This window comes from Arachis stenosperma, chromosome 5 (assembly GCF_014773155.1).
Source record: "Arachis stenosperma cultivar V10309 chromosome 5, arast.V10309.gnm1.PFL2, whole genome shotgun sequence".
NCBI lineage: Eukaryota > Viridiplantae > Streptophyta > Magnoliopsida > Fabales > Fabaceae > Arachis > Arachis stenosperma.
Genome location: NC_080381.1, coordinates 25,130,248 through 25,147,641, shown reverse-complemented (window position 1 = coordinate 25,147,641; position 17,394 = coordinate 25,130,248). Strand labels below are relative to the sequence as shown.

General features: G+C 36.8%; 1 non-coding gene across 1 annotated transcript; it reads left to right on the top strand.

Moving 5' to 3' along the window:
* The first annotated feature begins 4,031 nt into the window (after positions 1 to 4,031).
* Positions 4,032 to 4,139, top strand: LOC130932242 (small nucleolar RNA R71). The gene has a single exon (XR_009067401.1). It is a non-coding gene; the product is annotated as a small nucleolar RNA R71 (small nucleolar RNA).
* The last annotated feature ends 13,255 nt before the right edge of the window (positions 4,140 to 17,394 follow it).

The window sequence follows — 17,394 nt, the reverse complement described above, 5'->3', positions numbered from 1 at the left end:
TCACTGGCATGAAAAAGCCAGTAAGAAATACTTGGGCGTTAAACGCCCAAAAGAAGCTCCCGCTGGGCGTTTAACGCCAGTAAGGGTAGCCATCTGGGCGTTAAACACCAGAAAGGAGCATCTTCTGGGCGTTAAACGCTAGAAAGATGCACCTTCTGGGCGTTTAACGCCAGTTTGCTAGCATCCTGGGCGTTCAACGCCAGATGGTGGGGAGGAGGTAAAATTCGTTTTTCTTTACAATTTTTCTAAATTTTTAAGTTTCAATTCATGATTTCTTGCATAAACATGTTTCAAAATATCATCCTTCAAAATCAAATTGGTTTTCTAAGAACCCTAATTTCTAAAATCCCTTTTTCAAAAATATCAAATGTATCTTAATTATAAACACAAATCTTTTTCCAATCCAATTCTTTTCAAATATTTTAATATCTTTTTCAACTCATCTTATCTTTTTATGAAAATACCTCTCCTTCTACTCCTCTCCTTTCCTTTCTTTTGCTTGAGGACAAGCAAACCTCTAAGTTTGGTGTGATTTGCCATGATCACTGAGCTAAAACTCATTAAGATCATGGCACCTAAGAGAATAGGAAGAGCAAGGATGTGAACTTAAGGGAGCTGAAGCATCAGAAATTAATTCTTGAAGGCATCCCACAGACTAAAGGAACATCCACTTCCCAAAATACAGGTTGTTAAGTTCTAATTCCAGCTTTAACTCTGTGATAGTATTATTATAGGATTTTACCTTAGAAGTTATATAGGAGTAGTAGTACTTAGCATATCTATTTTGATTTTATTTCCATTTAAGCGATAATTTATTTTTCTCATCATCATCAGGCATGAATAAAGTAGTAGATTTTTTTAGAATAAAGAAGTAATTTATATTTTTGAGTTCTTAATAATAAAATTTATAATTAATTATATGTGGTGGCAATACTTGTTGTTCTCTGAATGAATGCTTGAACAGTGCATAAATTGTACTTTGAATTTGATGAATATTGGCTCCTGAAAGGATGAGGAACACGAAAAATATTATTGATGATCTGAAAAATCATGAAATTGATTCTTGAAGCAAGAAAAAGCAGTTCAAAAAAAAAAAAAAAAACAAGCCATGAGCACTAGCCAAGAGTAAAAAAAAAAGGGGATCCAAGGCTTTGAGCATCAATGGATAGGAGGGCCCAAGGAAATAAAATCTAGGCCTAAGCGGCTAAACCAAGCTGTCCCTAACCATATGCTTGTGGCATGCAGGTCCAAGTTATAAGCTTGAGACTGAGTGGTTAAAGTCGTGATCCAAAGCAAAAGAGTGTGCTTAAGAGCTCTGGACACCACTGACTGGGGACTCTAGCAAAGCTGAGTCACAATCTGAAAAGGTTCACCCAGTTATGTGTCTGTGGCATTTATGTATCCGGTGGTAATACTGGAAAACAAAGTGCTTAGGGCCACGGCCAAGACTCATAAAATAACTGTGTTCAAGAATCAACATACTACACTAGGAGAGTCAATAATACTATCTGAATTCCGAGTTCCTAAGGATGCCAATCATTCTGAAATTCAAAAGGTACAGGGAGATGCCAAAACTGTTCAGAAACAAAAAGCTACAAGCCCCGCTCATCTAATAAGAATCTGAGCTTCATTTAAAACTCTAAAATATTATTACTTCTTAATTTCTGTTAGAACCTATTTTATTCATCTAGTTGCTTGAGGACAAGCAACAGTTTAAGTTTGGTGTTGTGATGAGCGGATATTTTGTACGCTTTTTGGGGGTAATTTCATGTAGATTTTAGCATGTTTCAGTTAGTCTTTAGTAAAATAATATTAGTTTTTAGGCAAAAATCATATTTCTGGACTTTACTATGAGTGTGTGTGTTTTTCTGTGATTTCAGGTATTTTCTGGCTGAAATTGAGGGAGCTGAGCAAAAATCTGACTTAGGCTGAAAAAGGACTGCTGATGCTGTTGGATCCTGACCTCCCTGCACTCGAAATGGATTTTCTGGAGCTACAGGAGTCCAATTGGCGCGCTCTCAACGGCGTTGGAAAGTAGACATCCAGGGCTTTCCAGCAATATATAATAGTCCATACTTTGCGCAAGGATAGACGACGTAACTTGGCGTTAAACGCCAAGTACATGCTGCTGTCTGGAGTTAAACGTCAGAAAAACGTCATGATCCGGAGTTGAACGCCCAAAACACGTCAAAACCTGGAGTTTGACGCCAAGAAAGGCCTTTACACGTGGAAAGCTTTAGTCTCAGCCCCAGCACACACCAAGTGGGCCCCAGAAGTGGATTTCTGCACCAATTATCCTAGTTTATTCATTTTTCTGTAAACCTAAGTTACTAGTTTACTATTTAAACAACTTTTACAGACTTATCTTGTACCTCATGACATTTTCAGATCTGAATTACATACTTTGTGACGGCATGAGTCTCTAAACTCCATTGTTGGGGGTGAGGAGCTCTGCAGCGTCTCGATGAATTAATACAATTCCTTAGTTTTCCATTCAAACACGCTTGTTCTTATCTAAGATGTTTATTCGCGCTTAACTGTGGAGAAGGTGATGATCCGTGACACTCATCACCTTCCTCAATCCATGAACGTGTGCCTGACAACCACCTCCGTTCTACATCAGAATGAATGAATATCTCTTAGATTCCCCAACAGAATCTTCGTGGTATAAGCTAGATAGATGGCGGCATTCATGAGAATCCGGAAAGTCTAAACCTTGTCTGTGGTATTCCGAGTAGGATTCCAGGATTGAATGACTGTGACGTGCTTCAAACTTGCAACCTGCTGGGCGTTAGTGACAGACGCAAAAGAGGGATTCTATTCCAGTAGGAAGCGGGAACCAACCGGTGATTGGCCGTACTGTGACAGAGTGCGTGAGCATTAGCTTTCACTGCGAGGATGGGAAGTAGCCATTGACAACGGTGACACCCTACATAGAGCTTGCCATGGAAGGAACCTGCGTGTGAGAAGAGGATTTCAAGGAAAAGTTGAAGTCAAAGGACAAAGCATCTCCAAAACTCCAACATATTCCACAACCCTTTATAAACAAGTAACTCTATTGTTCAAGTAGTCCAAACAATTTTCTTGAAATCCTGACTAAGACAAATAAAATAAACATTGATTGCTTCAAGCCAATAATCTCCGTGGGATCGACCCTTACTCACGTAAGGTATTACTTGGACGACCCAGTGCACTTGCTGGTTAGTTGTGCGAATCACAAATTCGTGCACCAGAACTCATTGGAGGCCAGTGGACGTCCATTGAGGTCTTCCTCAGTGGCGCTCACTGCCTCTTTCTCCTCTCTAAATTCGGCCATGTTGATGACCTTACACTTTCCTTTTGGATTCTCTTCTGTATTGCCTGGAAGAGTACTAGGAAGGAGTTCAGTAACTTTCTTACTCAGCTGACCCACTTGTGCTTCCAAGTTTCTAATGGAGGACCTTGTTTCAGTCATGAAACCTTGAGTGGTTTTGATTAGATTAGAGACCATGGTTGCTAAGTCAGAGTGGCTCTGCTTAGAATTCTCTGTCTGTTGCTAAGAAGATGATGGAAAAGGCTTGCCATTGCTAAACCTGTTTCTTCCACCATTATTGTTGTTGAAACCTTGTTGAGGTCTCTGTTGATTCTTCCATGAGAGTTTTGGATGATTTCTCCATGAAGGATTATAGGTGTTTCCATAGGGTTCTCCTATGTAATTCACCTCTTCCATTGAAGGGTTCTTAGGATCATAAGCTTCTTCTTCAGATGAAGCGTCCTTAGTACTGCCTGGTGCAGCTTGCATTCCAGACAGACTTTGAGAAATCATATTGACTTGCTGAGTCAATATTTTGTTCTGAGCCAGTATGGCATTCAGAGTATCAATTTCAAGAACTCTTTTCTTCTTATTCGTCCCATTATTCACAGGATTCCTTTCAGAAGTGTACATGAATTGGTTATTTGCAGCCATTTCAATGAGTTCTTGAGCTTCTGCAGGCGTCTTCTTCAGATGAAGAGATCCTCCAGCAGAGCTGTCCATAGGTGCTCCATTTAGAAAGCATGTCAGAAGGACACTTTCTGATCAATTGTTTGTATCTCTCCCAAGCTTCATAGAGGGATTCACCTTCCTTCTGTCTGAAGGTTTGGACTTCCACTCTAAGCTTACTCAATTTTTGAGGTGGAAAGAACTTTGCCAAGAAGGCATTGACTAGCTTTTCCCAAGAGTTCAGGCTTTCTTTAGGTTGTGAGTCCAACCATATCCTAGCTCTGTCTCTTACAGCAAAAGGGAATAACATAAGTCTATAGACTTCAGGGTCAACCCCATTGGTCTTGACAGTGTCACAGATTTGCAAGAACTAAGCTAAAAACTGATGAGGATCTTCCAATGGAAGTCCATGGAACTTGCAATTCTGTTGCATTAGAGAAACTAATTGAGGCTTAAGCTCAAAGTTGTTTGCTCCAATGGCAGGGATAGAGATGCTTCTCCCATAGAAGTCGGGAGTAGGTGCCGTAAAGTCACCCAGCACCTTCCTTGCATTGTTGGCATTGTTGTTGTTTTCAGCTGCCATGGGTTCTTCTTCTTTGAAGATTTCTATTAGGTCCTCTACAGAGAGTTGTGCCTTAGCTTCTTTTAGCTTTCGCTTCAAGGTCCTTTCAGGTTCAGGGTCAGCCTCAACAAGAATGCTTTTGTCTTTGCTCCTGCTCATATGAAAGAGAAGAGAACAAGAAAATATGGAATCCTCTATGTCACAGTATAGAGATTCCTTGAGGTGTCAGAGGAAAAGAAAAATAGAAGGAAGAGGTAGAAGAATTCGAACTTATCAAGTAAGATGGAGTTCGAATTGTGCATTGAGGAGGAGTGTTAGTCCATAAATAGAAGGATGTGAGAAGTAGGGGAAGAAATTTTTGAAAATAAATTAAAAAAATTTTAAAAACATTTTGAAAAAATACTAATTGATTTTCGAAAACTAAGAGTAGAAAAGAAATCAAGTGATTTTTGAAAAAGATTTTGAAATTAGAAATCAAAAAGATATGATTGAAAACTATTTTGAAAAAGATGTGATTAAAAAGATATGATTGAAAAGATATAGTTTTAAAAAGATATGATTGAGAAGATATGATTTGAAAAATAATTTAAAAAGATTTAATTTTAAAAATTAATGACTTGCCTAACAAGAAAGATATGATTCAGACATTTAACCTTTCTCAACAGAAAAGGCAACATACTTGAAATGTTGAATCAAATCATTAATTGATAGCAAGTATTTTTGAAAATGGAAAGAAATTGATTTTGAAAACATATGATTGAAAAGATATGATTTGAAAGAGATTTGATTTTGAAAAATTTTGAAAACTTGAAAAAAATTTGAATTAAAAACAAAATCTTCCCTCTTGTGCCATCCTGGCGTTAAACGCCCAGAATGGTGCACATTCTGGCGTTTAACGCCCAAAACACTACCCTTTAACGCCCAGCCAGGCACCCTGGCTGGCGTTTAAATGCCAGTTTTCCTTTTTCACTGGGCGTTTTGAACGCCCAGCTTTTTCTGTGTAATTCCTCTGCTGTATGTTCTGAATCTTCAATTCTCTGTATTATTGACTTGAAAAGACACAAAGAAAATTTTTTTTTGGATTTTTAATAATTAAAATGCAACCAAAATCAAATGACAATGCATGCAAGACACCAAACTTAGCAGCTTGTATACTATTGACACTAACAAAATGAGAATGCATATGAGAAACAACAAAACACTCAAGACAAGAGAATTTAAAGATCAGAATAAGTAAATCATCAAGAACAACTTGAAGATTAATGAAGACACATGAATGAATGCAAGAAGAATAGAAACATGCAATTGACACCAAACTTACAATTAGACACTAGACTCAAACAAGAAACATAAAAATATTTTTGGTTTTTATGATTTTGTAATTTTTTTTGGATTTTTCGAAAATTAAGTGGAAAAGAAAATAAAGATATCAAAATTCTTAATGAGAATTCCAGGAATCATGCAATGTTAGTCTAAAGCTTCAGTCTAAAGGAATTAGACATGGCTAGCCAAGCTTCAGTAGGACATTGCATTTAAGAGCTAAATTGATGAGGATCAATCAGCTTTGGTGATGATAAGAACATCACCTTGAAACACTAGAATTCATTCTTAAGAACTCTGAAGAAAAATACCTAATCTAAGCAACAATATGAACCGTTAGTTTTCCAAACTCAAACAATCCCCGGCAACGGCGCCAAAAACTTAGTGCACGAAATTGTGATCATCAATGGCGCCATCAACATGGTACGCTCAATTGCAATCTCAACTCTTTATCACAACTTCGCACAACTAACCAGCAAGTGCACTGGGTCGTCCAAGTAATAAACCTTACGCGAGTAAGGGTCGATCCCACGGAGATTGTTGGTATGAAGCAAGCTATGGTCATCTTGTAAATCTCAGTCAGGCAGATTCAAATGGTTATGGATGATTTATGAATAAAGCATAAAATAAGGATAGAGATACTTATGTAATTCATTGGTGAGAATTTCAGATAAGCGTATAGAGATGCTTTGTCCCTTCCGTCTTTCTGCTTTCCTACTGTCTTCATCCAATCCTTCTTACTCCTTTCCATGGCAAGCTGTATGTTGGGCATCACCGTTGTCAGTGGCTACAATCCCGTCCTCTCAGTGAAAATGTTCAACGCACCCTGTCACGGCACGGTTAATCATCTGTCGGTTCTTAATCATGTTGGAATAGAATCCATTGATTCTTTTGCGTCTGTCACTAATGCCCAGCCTTCAGGAGTTTGAAGCTCGTCACAGTCATTCAATCATTGAATCCTACTCAGAATACCATAGACAAGGTTTAGACCTTCCGGACTCTCTTGAATGCCGCCATCAATTCTAGCTTATACCACGAAGATTCCGATTAAGGGATCCAAGAGATAAACATTCAAGCCTTGTTTGCTTGTAGAACGGAAGTGGTTGTCAGGCACGCGTTCATAAGTGAGAATGATGATGAACGTCACATAATCATCACATTCATCATGTTCTTGGGTGCGAATGAATATCTTAGAACAAGAATAAGCTGAATTGAATAGAAGAACAATAGTAATTGCATTAATACTCGAGGTACAGCAGAGCTCCACACCTTAATCTATGGTGTGTAGAAACTCCACCGTTGAAAATACATAAGAACAAGGTCTAGGCATGGCCGTGAGGCCAGCCCCATGATCTAAGATAGAATAAGACTAAGGATAGCTACAGAGATGATCTAAGAACTAGACGTCCCAAGATGAGAATACAATAGTAAAAGGTCCTATATGTAGAGAACTAGTAGCCTAGGGTTTATAGAAATGAGTAAATGACATAAAAATCCACTTCCGGGCCCACTTGGTGTGTGCTTGGGCTGAGCATTGAAGCTTTCATGTGTAGAGACTTTTCTTGGAGTTAAACACCAGCTTTTGTGCCAGTTTGGGCGTTTAACTCCCATTCTTGTGCCAGTTGCAGCGTTTAACGCCGGGCAGTTTTGAGCTGATTTGGAACGCCGGTTTGAGCCATCAAATCTCGGGCAAAGTATAGACTATTATACATTGCTGGAAAGCCCAGAATGTCTACTTTCCAACGCAATTGAGAGCGCGCCAATTGGGCTTCTGTAGCTCCAGAAAATCCACTTCGAGTGCAGGGAGGTCAGAATCCAACAGCATCTACAGTCCTTTTCAACCTCTGAATCAGATTTTTGCTCAGGTCCCTCAATTTCAGCCAGAAAATACCTGAAATCACAGAAAAATACACAAACTCATAGTAAAGTCTAGAAAAGTGAATTTTAACTAAAAACTAATAAAATTATAATAAAAACTAATTAAAACATACTAAAAACAATGCCAAAAAGCGTACAAATTATCTGCTCATCAAGCATCCATATTGGCTAAAAGATAATTAATTTTTTATTAAACTCAATAAATTAGATGCATATTCACTAGAAAAAGATAAGAAAGATGCTCACGCATCACAACACCAAACTTGAATTGTTGCTTGTCCTCAAGCAATCAAAACTAATATAAGCTTAGGATGTGAATTTATATGAGAATGAGAGTTCGATTAAGCTCATGTCTCTTCTTTTAGTGGGGTTTTACAACTGCAAACCTGAATAGTTTTGGCATCTCACTCTCCTTTGAATCAGAAAAATGTTACTGTCATCTGGAATTAAAATCCGGATAATATTATGAATTCTCTGATCTTTTATAGCTCAATTTAATCCTTGAACACAGCAATTTTTCTTTGGTGCTTTGCACCTTGAGCCTAGCCGTGACTTTAAATATTTTGTCTCAAGCTTTACTTGATACAGAAATACCACAAGCACTTAACTGAGGAACTCTCTTTAAGTTCTAAATATTTTTATTTTATTATTATTATTTTTTTATTTTTTTATTTTTTTTCAGTTACTCCCAGACAGTGGTACTCAAAGCCTTTGGCATACTCTGCAATTGATCTCGACTCTAAATATTTTGTCTCAAGGATTACTTGACACAGAAACACCACAAGCATGTGACTAGAAAAATAACTCTTTGAGCTTTTAATCATGTCTGACCTCCCTAGTCATTGATGCTCAGAGCCTTGGACCTTGCTTTTATTTTTTCTTTTGCTGTTTCTTTTTGCTTCAAGGATTAAACTCATTAATTTTAGGAAAATCATAATAATTCTCTAAATTCCTATTCCTTGTACATCAACATTCTTTGATTCAAATTTAAATATGCACTGTTCATGTCATGCATTCAGAATTACAATTAATAGCACCACATTTAAGTAAATAAGACTACTCTTAAAATTAACTCAATTTCTCATGCAATACATCACTTCTGTATTTTTTTATTTGAATTCAAGCTCAGTGGGTAATACATGAGACATCTTTTCAGAATTAAAGTATTTAAGAGAAAACTAAACTAGACCTAGGATTCTCACTAATAAAGAATCATGCAACAAACAAAGCAAAATAGCAGAAAATCGGAACATAACATAGAAAAAGAGGGGAGGAATAAAAAAATGAAAGAAACTTAACCACCTTAGTTATCCTAGCGGTCGCTTTATTCTTCAAGTTGTGCTCCTCAGTGAAGATGATTCGCCTCCCTTTTGGTGATATAGGAATAAACATAAAACCGTTAAGCGAAGCATCAACACCAAACTTAAAGGTTTGCTTGTCCTCAAGCAAAGAAGAACTGAAAATAGAAAAAGACAAATATTATGATGAAAGAAAAAGAAAATGATAAAAGAACAAGAGAGAATTAGGATTGGGAGAGGGGGAAAGAAAATTAAAACTGGGTGGCAAACTAGTGTAGTTGTGCGGCGCAAGTGACGCGTACGCATGCAGCACGCGTACGCGTGGGTCGCGAAATTTTCTTAATGACGCGTAAGCGTCAGGAACGCGTCCACGTGCCCTTGGTTTTGTGCAATTCGTGTGAAGCCAGCCGCGCGCACGCACAACTCTCTGTTCGCATGGCTTGGGCACCACTATTTTCATACGACGCGTGCGCGTGCAAATGACGCGCACGCGTCAGGAATGCGTACGCGTGAACAAGTTTTGTGCTTCTAGTACACTTCCAGCCCCAAACCAGCACAACTTTCTGCCTAAACACATATTTATGCCATTTTTCCAGGTCACGCGTACGCGTCAGTGACGCATACGCGTGGAGTGCCAAAATCACCAATGACGCGCATGCGTGTGGTACACGTACGCGTGGACTTGTTTGTGCGAAAGGCATCATTCCTGTGCCATTCCCGCGCAACACTCTGTCAAATTTTATTTTTCACGCACATGCATATGACGCGTACACGTCAGCGACGCTTGCGCGTCATGTGCTTTTCTTCTCTTTTTTTTATCTGGTTCCTGTTCTAAAATAGCTGCTTGATCAGAAAATTAGTAAGATCTCAATAAAAATCAAATAAGTAAGAAAACTACTACTACAAAAAACAACTAAGAATGAAAAGGAACGATCATACCACGGTAGGTTGTCTCCCACCAAGCACTTTTAGTTAAAGTCCTTAAGTTGGACATGTGGTGAGCTCCTTGTCATGGTGGCTTGTGCTTGTACTGATCCAGGAATCTCCACCAATGTTTGTAATTCCAATGGCCACTGGGATTCTAAACTAGGCGCATAACGCCTTCGAGCAAGTTGAAGCAAGTGACAAGGCCCCAAGAGTGTTGATTGTGGGAATGAATCCCAGGGTCCCAAACCTTACTTTTACATCCATCTTCTTGTGGATCACCATTATTCCCACCAGGTGGCAAGCAATCTGAATTCTCACAGAGACATCCAAACAACCTTCTAGACCCATTTAATTGAGCTCTACACCAATCCTTGCATTTCAATTTGGAACATGCAACCATATTGAACCTTACTTGACAACTCTTGCCACTAACCATCTTCCTCTTACTCTTAATGCCACAAAGAGCTCTAAGTTGACCATCCATCTCCAGTAGACCATATTCAAGTGGAAAAGTAAAGGTTAAGGATAGGAATTTTACCCACTTGAATGTTTTATTGGATGGTGATGGTTTTGGAAGAGGTCTTGCAAGCTCCACTCCCTTATATTCTTCTTTGAATTCTTTTAACTCTTTGCAAGCTTCCTCAATTTCAACCTCTTTCTCTCGGTAGCTTTTTTCTAATTCAATCTCTTTTTCATTGCTTACCAAGGGCATGGAAGGTTGTGCATCTTTCTCTTCTTCCATATGTGGGGGTGGAAAGTTCTCTAATTCACTGGAGTATAAACTCCTTTGATTGGTTTCCTCACTTTCTTCCATAGGATCTTGCATTGTATCTCTTGGGAAGAAATTTGCTTGTTTCTCTTTCTGGTTCTTAATCATCGTCTGCACATATTTCTCTACATTTTTACACTTGTCTTTATATCATGTAGGAATTCTTTCATGAGAAGCTCAAGATCTGATGGTATTTGAGATGTATAAGGAGATGGTGGTTCTTGATAAGTGTAAAAAGAGAATGGTTCTTGGTATGAGTAGGTAGATGGTGGCTCTTGATATGGGTAGAAAGATGGTGGTTCTTGATATGGATAGAGAGGTGGTGATTCTTGGTATGAATATGGAGATGGTGGTTCTTGATAGTTGGAACATGGAGCATTGAAGTTTCTTTGGTTTTGATTTTGCCAACCAAAATTTGGATAGTTTCTTCATTCACCATAATATGAATCATTACTTGGGTGTGAGTAGTAACCCATGTGATCTCTCTCCATTATTTTTTCTTAGCACAAAACATCAAAAAGGATTAAACGCACCATGTGGTAAACAGGAAAGCAAAGAAGAAAGAATAGAATTCTAAGAATTAAAATAAGAAAAATCAAAATAAAACTAACTAGGAAACACCAAACTTAATTCCAAAAATTAAGAAAAATATTGGTGCTATTTATTTATTTAATTTTTTTTCTTTTTCAAAATTTTTTTTATAAAATTTAAAAAAAATTAAAACTAAAACGCCTAATCTAAGCAATCAAACAACTAATATTTGTTAATCATAGTCAATCCCCGGCAACGGTGCCAAAAACTTGGTGCGGTATTTTACAACCACAGACTAATCGGCAAGTGCACCGGGTCGTACCAAGTAATACTTTACGTGAGTAAGGGTCGATCCCACGAGGATTGATGGATCAAGCAACAATGATTGATTGATTGGCTTAGTTAGGCAAGCAGAAAAGGGTTTTGAGATATTCAAAAGGTTTAAGTTCGAACTCAGAATATCAAAAGGATAGACAAATAATTAAGTTGGGAATAAAATATGGAGAAGATAGTTAAGGTTTCAGAGTTATCTATTTTTCCGGATTTACTTTTCTTACTAACTATTTTAATCATGTAGGATTTAATTTATGGCAAACTATATGTGACTAGACCCTAGTTCCTTAGACCTTTCTAGTTTCCTCTAAAATTCATCAACAGCAAATTTCTTGGTCAATTAATTCCAATTAGAGGGTGAAGTTCAAATTCCAGTTTATATGCCACAAAAATTCTAATTACCCAAAATTAAGGGGATTTTATGTCACGTATCCCGTTAAATCCAAATAATTAAAATTTAGGAGAAATTATTTTCAAGCTATTGTTCAAGTAAAGAGCTTTTCCAAGTTTTACAAGAACTCAAATAGAAAGAGGGTCATACTTCCGTTCCACCCAAATTCATAAAATAAAGAGCAAAAATAATTCTTAAATTATAAATCCATGCACAAATTAAAATAGAAAAAGTAATAAAATCAATCCATACAAATAGACAGAGCTCCTAACCTTAACAATGAAGGATTAGTTGCTCATGGTTCAGAGAAGAAAACTAGGATTGTAAATTGGAATGGAATTGGAAGTTCTCCAGGGACTCTGGGACCTCCTCCCCTAATAGAAGAGAAGTCTCCCCTTTTAAAACTAATCCTAATTAATTTAAAATCTATTTTCTAAAATTAAAATAATATCTTTTCCTATTTTAAAATCAAATTTGAATTTAAATTTGAATTAATTAACAGGTCTTCAGTTGATGGGTGGAGACCGCTTGTTTTGTCCATTCTGCAACTTCTAATCTGTGTTTTTTGGGCTGAAAACTAGGTCAAAACAGCCCAGAAATCGTCCCCAATGTTTTTCTGCGTTTTTTGCACGTGGCGTACGTCACGCGTACGCGTCAGTCACGCCTACGCGTCGCTGGTCTTCTTCGCAAGTCACGCGGACACGTCGGTCACGCGCACGTGTCGCTGAGCAAATCTTCAAATCACGTCTACGCGTTAGTCAAGCGCACGCGTCGCCATGGATATCTCCAAATCACGTGCGCGTCACTTCTCGCTGCCATCTTCTTTTGTTCTCGTGCTGCATAAATTCCATCAAATCCAGCCGAATGCTATCTAAAATAAACAAAATTGCAAAAGACTCAAAGTAGCATTCATATTGGCTAAAACATAATTAATTCTTTATTAAACTCAATAAATTAGATGCAAATTCACTAGGAAAAGATAGGAAAGATGCTCTCGCATCAATATTCTTATTGGGATTAGATGGATGCATAGACAAGGATTTTCTGGTTTCAAAATAAACAAAACCAGAACTCTTGGCTAATTTATTTCAAAAGAAATATTAATTATCACTTTTCAAACTGGTTTTTTCAGTGGTGGAATTCTTTCGACCCACTTTGTAAGACCCATAATTTTTTAAAATTCTTATTATGAATCAATTTTAATTTATTTATTCATTAAAGACTTTAATTTTAGAAAATTTTTTATTAAATCTAATTAAAATAATTTTTTATAATTAAATTAAATTTTTTATCTAATTTTACAATCAATGGATAATTTCCATATTTAAATTATAAATTTAGTAATTGTTAAATACTAAGAATTTTATATGATTCTATTTAAATAATTGAGATTTTGGAGTTTAATACTTTAATTTTTTATAAATAAAAAAAATTAATCATATTATCTCTAATTATTGAATTGGAGTACTTATTTAAAAATAATTTGCAAGTTGATGAATAAATGCTATTTTTATATAAAATTATTGGTTGAATAAAGTGATTTTCAATTACTCTATTACCCTGATTTTATTAAAATTACTAAACTATCCAAAATCCCCAATTTCATACACAAAATCCGAAATCCCGAATCAAAATCCTAATTTTGCCCTAAATCTAACCCTAACCTGACGGCCTCACCGCCTTACCCACCGCCATCCTCTTCCTTTACACCCAACACAGCAGCTCCAGCAAGCAAAAGAAAGAAAAAGAAAGGGAAAACAAAAACCGGGGAAGGAGAGAAGAGATAGAGTGCCGAGGGAGTGAGGGGGAAGAAGAGAGGGAGGAGCCGCGTCCAGAGTCGCGCCGCCTTGTTGCCAAGTCACCATGTCGTTGCGCTAAGGGAGACGCCGTCGAGCTGCTTCTCGTTGTTGTCGATCCGTCAATGAGTCACTGCGAAGAGAGAGAGAGACGCGTAGGGAAAGTGAGTATCGCGGAGGAGGAGACACGATGTGCTATCGCCGAAGCCTCCTTCGCTGTCACGGTGGCCTCAGCTGTCACCAGAGGGAGCTGTTGATCCCCCATCGCCGCCGCTGCTGAGGAACTCAAGGAGAGAGAGATAGCCTGGAAAGGAGAGAAAAAATATGATTGGGGCTCCGCTACTGCTGCTGCCATGCTTGTTGCTGCCGTGCATGGTCGCCGGGAGCAGCGTTTACACCGTCGAAGTTCGCTGCTGCTGCTGCGGCTGCTTCGTCCCTAATTTCTTTCTTGGTACAGTAAATCTTTTACTCTAAAAACCCTCTTTGTCACTGTTCTGTTATATATTATTGAGTTTTGCGCGATGATTTTATGTCAGGGTAGAGTTACTGTTGCTAGCTGATGTCCATGTGGCTGTTACCGTTGCAGAACATAGTCGGAGTTGACGCCGTTGTTTTTAGGCCAAGGGTAAAAGGGTTTCTTTAACGCAATGGTTTGACTTTTCGAGGTAGGAATTTTTCTTAAAGTTTTTTTTATATTACAGAGTTGTGATAAATAGATATTGATGTGAAAAATATATTTCTGTGATTATGTTTGTCTCGTGAATATGGCTATTTGCTGGACTGAATTATTGATTGCTTGAGTAGTGTGCAGTTGTTGATGAGAAATTGGTTTGAAAAGTTATTTAGTTGTTATTATAAAGTGTGGTTTTCTTAATTTTAAAGTTAATTTGACAATGTAAATGAATCGACTTTGAAAATAATATGAAATATGAAAATGAATTGAATTTGGAAGCGATTTGATTTTGAATTAGTTTAATTTTATAAATGATTTAATATTTGAGAGGATTTGATATTAGAAATGGTTGAATTTTGAAAAATAATTGAGATTTAAAAATGGTTGAGAAGGGTTTGAGAAATGTTTGGATGGGACCTGAAAAGGGTGGCAGAGTCCAAATTTTAGAGGATATACTGTCGAAATTTTATGAAAATTGGAAGATTTGTTGAAGTAATTATTTAAAAAGATTTGGTTTTAAAGATTATATGTTTTAAGTTTGATTTACTTAGAAAAGAATGAATTATATTTTGAATTGGGATTGTTGATGAATGGAACGGAATGGGATTGTTGACCGGACACTTTAACTCTCCGGGTTCCCCCATGAGCATGCATATATATATATATGAAGTTGAGTTTGGGGCTTTGTCTCTCCCCATGGATGAGCTTGAGATTTTTTCAATGAATATTATTGAGCTTGGGGATGTTTGTACAGAGGGAATGTTCAATGGTTAGCTACCAGGACATGTTAGGTTGGCATTATAACTGACAAATGAGCTAATTAGCCATAGTGCAGGTATTCATCATATGCATCTATGTGACATTGTTTGGCTGTGCATATTGTAATTGGTTTACCTATGTGAATATTTCTATTGCTAATTGCTATACTTGACGCAACTGCTTTTGATTGTGTTTGTGACTAAAATTGGTTGGATTGTGGTGAATTAGATGTTGATTGAGTTGTTTGGGCCTGAAGTTGTGATTGATTATGTGATGAGTCGGAGGCCATGATTGGTTTGAGTTGTGGTTTAGTAAAGTATGAAATATCAAGCTGATTCAGCATAGACTTAATAAACCTATATTTGGAACAGGTTGGTCATTCATACTGTTAAAAAACTTTTAAGATTCTTTTATCTGAAAAGGGAGTTTGAATTTTTGGTTAATTAAATGACTTTCTAAAAAAATTGAATTTTTTTGGTTAAATCATCGGTTTTCAAAGGATTCAAAAGACAATGATAATCACTGAGTTTGAAAGTGATTTTCTTATTAAATATCTTCTTATGACAATTCTGAAACTCCGTGGTGAGACCGTGTGGTTAGGTTCTCACCCCCTACAGCTTTATCTTTTCAAGAGACGAACGAAGAGGCTTACGAAGAGTTTAATCGCAACTTTGCTTATACGATTTTGTTGTTAAATTAGTTTAATTATTATTTATTTTTCCCTTGCCATTAATATTATATTTTAAAAGAGGGACAAGAATTGTATTGTTCTGTATGTATATTATATTCATAAACTACTTATGTAAGAACCTTTGTACATATGTATATGCTTGTCTATTTTCAAGATAAAGTATCTTTTAGGTTTTTCAAAGAAAACAGTGATACGGTTTTGAGTCAAAGGCTCCTATTTTATTATTAAGTATATGAAGTCGTCGTAATACTTCTTGCTATCAGAGTGGCGCAATCGGAAGCGTGACATTCTGGTAGTGAGGGTGTTACACACTACCTGAAATTTTAACCCCACCTGCCGATGAGGGGCTCAAGGTTTTCAAACACAAATTTGACTAACAGGAATCCAGTATCACTGTTGACTTGAAGTTCTTTTCTACATTTGTATTGGCATGAATTTTCTCATGGAAATACATGTATGGCAAACCAGATCATCCTAAAACGCCACCAATGCTTCGAAGAAATGCATACATCAAATGGTGGTCCCAATTCGACTCAACTATAGCTCATCCTGACGAAGTAAGGAAATTATTCAAAGAACATCCTAAATTTGTCAAGGCAATAGATCAAGAAACATCTGTATTTCTAAATCAAAAGACCCATATTGCAGCAGCTCTTGCAGGGTCTCAATCCAAAGAATCATTTATAAAAAATTTACAGCAAATCTTACAGCTACTTCAAGCTGAAGAAGACCAAGAAGGAAAACAAGATCCAAATTCCTCAATGGCCTCTTCCAATGATTATGTTCAAAATAAAGATGATTGCTTCGGAATTAATCTACAAGAAGATTAAAGTTATTCACAAAATTTTCTATTTCAATTTGTAAAATTATTAACCGGAATTGTAGCTATAATGTAGGTCAACATTACCTAAACTGTAGAAACAGTAAAATTTTAGGCCTATAAATGCATGCTTCAGCAACAATCTGAGGCAAAATTTTTAGAAACGCAAGAATAGAGAGACAAATTAGAACAAGAGGCTTTGAGAATCCTTTGTAAGCTTTTTACTCTTATCTTTTCTTTTTCCAAGTTTTCTTCAATTTTCTTCAATAAAAATTTTTCAGTTCTTCATTTTCGTATTTTTTATTTAAAGCTTCTGCATCTGCATATGTGTGCGGACTACCACCATATCTAACTTCATACTAACTTGCATATGCGTGCGAACTACCGCCGCATCTAACTTCATATTTAATTTTTGCCTTTGCATCTGCATTCATATAATTAATCAACATTAATTATATCTTCACTCTTTCTCCTTATCCTTCCTCTAGATCCACTTCGGGTATATCTGGTATCAGAGCCTAATTTATCTGGTATATATATTATTTGACTATTTCTAGGGGTGTCATAACCAAGATCTATACATTGTTAAAGACTGGATGACTGTGTGTTGTTAACTATTTTCAGATTTACACATGTGTAGTTGTTTATAACTGTTTTATATATTATTACTTGCGATTTTATCTAT